Genomic DNA, 4010 nt, shown 5'->3' on the forward strand with positions numbered 1-4010 from the left:
AGCTCCATGTAGATTGCACCCCAGAGGGTCACATCAGTCCCTCTGTCCTCAGATGAGAGCTTCTTCTACTCCATCTGTGTGGGAGCCTGGGCACCTTTATGAGGTTGACCTGGAGCCAGAGCCTGAGTTGAGGCCTTGGCTGGAGCCTCAGCCTAACTTTGAGCCTTGGCTTTGTCATTTGGCTGGTAGAGCCTCAGACCATTGGTAGTGCATGCCTGAGCACGCTTCTCCTGCTTCCGATGGGCAATGAAAGCCAGTTGACTGAGCTTGGGGTTGATGCCCTTTGGAAAAAAGTGAAAGACTGATGGCCTCAGCACGTGCAGCCATGGCCTTAGCGTTGTTGGCCTGCATCTTCTTCGGACCTTTCATGCTGTTCTTCTTGGCAAAGCACATGCTCCTCAGGAATTTGGAGTCCACCTCCTCAAAGAACGTCATATCCTTGTGATGGGAGTTCCATGATGCAATTCTCTGCGATTTTCATATTAGTTGTGTACCGTGTGGTTCTAGGACACGGCCATGTCTGCATCGTCATCTGTTGCTCCCAGGCAGTGAACCACAGAGAGAACATTTTCACAGTTTTGATTCAATAATCCTGCTCCAAAAATTTAATTTACTGTTGGGCAATTAGACATTTACAATACTATTTATACTAACAATAACAAAATAATTACAAACAACTTTGAGTTCCACTAATGGGTGATGCATTAAACAATTTATGTTTTAATGTAAAATTTCACATGTCTAATAATAATAATAGCAGTAGCTACTACAATGATGATGTAGATGAACATGTCCTTACAGAGAAGACTGTATAGTCACATTAACAAGGAAATATTTCAGAGACTTATGAGCAGCATAATCCCATTTTAATTTAAAATCTGAGCCTCAGATATTTTGTGCGGTTGACAGAGTACTGTCTTACCATTTCTCTACAGAAAAGAAAACTCATATATTTTCACTAGTGGAAAATATTTGAGTTTTGCTTTTCTGACAGGTATTTCCCTTATACATGTTCTAGCTCTCACAGGTTTTACTGTATTTGTAAGGACAAAAATTGTAACAAATCATATCTCAAAGCATTGAAGATTATGTGTTTTGATATATGATATTCATTATAGAAAAATCACCAAATATAAAAATTAAAAGTTAAGTCATCCAAGTGGAAAGAGTTGTTCTTTTAACAGAATATGACTTGCTCTTTTTTGCAACAAGAATCCTTCAGTGACATTGCAGTGAAATAATCAGGATAGTCTAGCAAATATTTTCTAGGGACCTTTAATAAGCTTGTTTTTAGAGGTCGTCAAGACAAGTTTGACTCATGGGGATCCCATGTGTTAGAAAGTAATGTAACAGTGAGATCTGTTACATCAGAAGTTGGGATCTCTGGAACAGAGGTCAGAGAATACTAAAAGGACAATCATTGGTATACAGATGCCAGGCACATTTTCTCACTTCCCGTGGTATCAGTAATTTACTAAACTGATCTTCCCTCTGTGAACCAGCCTTTTCCCATTTAAGTTCATGGACTCAAATGTGACCCATCCCAGCCTACCCAAAGTCTCAAGTCAATCAGGGGATTCAACTATTTGGGTCACAGTGATTCCTTAACCTAGGTCAATAAAAGGCAAGGCAAGATTTTGTGAAAAACATTGCAAGAGGATATCTCATTTACTTTATGCATTTGATTATAAATAAAGAATGTTTTTTTTAAAAAAAATCCCTAGGAAAGGAGCTATGAAGATGAATGGGTTTCTTATACGGATTTAGCATATAGTCCTCCCTCCATACTGCCTCATGTGTCCCTCATCCATTACCTTCACCATACTGCGCTGTAGTCACTGATGTTTCTGCCTCATCCACCAGATAATTAATTAGCTCCCTAAGGAAAGAAGACACATCTCCAATATGTTTGGTGCTGGCACATAAAAGGATATAAACACACATCTGAAAAGACAATTACCCTGATGGACTCAGTAATGTTGAAATGAAACCATTGTTGATTCTGTCACTGGGGACACTGGTTTCTGAGACTCTAGTACTTCTATTGGGTAATCCTACAATCTACAGTCCTCATCTTCTACCCTCAGTCCCTGCTCTGAGTCATCAACTGTGAGAACTGCTGTGGAGACACCTTCATTATCCAACAAAGACTCCCAAAAACATCAGCAGGTGGGGTTGTGGTGGGGGTGAAGAGCATCTTTTGTAGAAAGCCTGTTATGATGAAACACCACAAAACCAGAGGGGAACATGAGATCGCTGAGCCCACCTCCACCCTCTTCCTCTCCTGGGCAATAAAAGCAAGACAGGAGGAAGCCCCAGCAACTCCGACCAGGACAATCGGCCTGTGAAGATGCAGCTCCTCCTGCTCCTCTTAGTCTGCATTCTGGTACCAAGGACAGAGACAGGTGAGTGACTGACCCACCCTTCAGGTCCCCACCTCATGCCATAGGAGACACTGATCTTCTCCTTCTGCACATATCTGTATATCTATTAGGAAACTTTTTCCTTACTCCTGTCCCACTCCAAGCCCCCAGTAAAAGTCTCGATAAGCTATCAGCAGGACAAGCAGGAACATCTGTACTTAACATAATTCAGGGGGTGCTATTTCTTCCCCATGTTGTACAATTTTCATCTGTAAAGTGGAATTTTCCTAGAAGTACAATGCCATGAGTAGAGAACAAGAAAGGAGAAAAATGCAAATGTCTCTGCACAGGGTAAAGTGAACCTGGCTTCTGTGTCTGGGGTGAGACAAGTCCTCCTTTCATTCACACATCAGCCTGGAAGAGAAGCACACAGCTCAGCTGACCCACTGTCCCTTCAACACTGTTTACCTTTAGTTTACCCCAAGACTCCTCAGTCCATTTCTCCAGTGTCACATTTGCTTCTCATGCCTCAGCATCTTCCTTCTTTTCAAGTACAGGTCTGAATCTCATGCAGACCCAAACTTCACTGCTATGCAGAATCCCACTCCTCTCTCTACACATTTATGAATGTCACCCTGGGCACCCATGACATCAGTCAGAAGGAAGAGACCCAGCAGTTCATCCGTGTGAAAAAACCCATCCCCCACCAAAAATATAATAAGAGGAAAATGCAGAAAGTAAAACAAACAAAAAATAGTATTTAGAAATGTTACCTACTCACATATATATTCAGATTAAGTATTGTGTTTACTTTGAGGAAACGGTTCTTTGGGTTAAAATAAATTAGAGAACTATTGTTACAGGTCCACATTCTCTTTTGAGAGATGAAGAAACAAAGTTCCAATCAACGGTACCACAGAAGTTCAAACAAAAACAGGACCCCTGACCTCAAGGCCAGCAAGAAATCCTAAATGTCTTCTCACACTCACCGTGTGATCACTTCCTGGTATTCCTGGGTAAGAGATCATCTTCTGCCCAGATACCTTCCTGGAGAAAAAGCCTCTGGACTCCTTGGCAGCCATTGTGTAGACCCACATGCAGAGTCAGGTCCCAGGACAGACAGGGAGGACTGCTAAGTTAGCGCCTGGAAAAGATAGACTTAAACGTATGGCAAGATCTTCCTAATTTTTTTATGGGGAACATGTATTGGTATGACTCTGTCTTCCCTGCTCACCACCATTATTTTTGTTCTTTTCCTTTTTTTTAAGTTTGCCTTATTTATTTTCTTTATCATTGTCCACTACCTAAATTTATGAAGACTGAACTTATGAACAAACACAAATTCCTACTGTAGAAAAGTTGCATAAAATAAAAGTGCTTAGGATCTTTTGTTTTGTTTTGTTTTTCTCTAGTGCTGTCTAGACAGTTCTCAATTGTAATGACCCTGTATACGGTTTCCAAGGCTATAAATCTTTGTAAGAGCAGAAAGACTCGTCTTTCTCTGCAGATCACCTTTTTAGCATGATCCACTGACCTTGTGGTTCATAGTTCAGTGCTTATACTACAAATCCACCATTTTCCTAATAATCAATTTTAAAGAAAAATTAAAAGCACATTTTTAAAAATAAATAAGATATTTTTACTATT

The sequence above is a fragment of the Chrysochloris asiatica genome, unplaced genomic scaffold (assembly GCF_000296735.1).
Source record: "Chrysochloris asiatica unplaced genomic scaffold, ChrAsi1.0 scaffold00017, whole genome shotgun sequence".
Lineage (NCBI taxonomy): Eukaryota > Metazoa > Chordata > Mammalia > Afrosoricida > Chrysochloridae > Chrysochloris > Chrysochloris asiatica.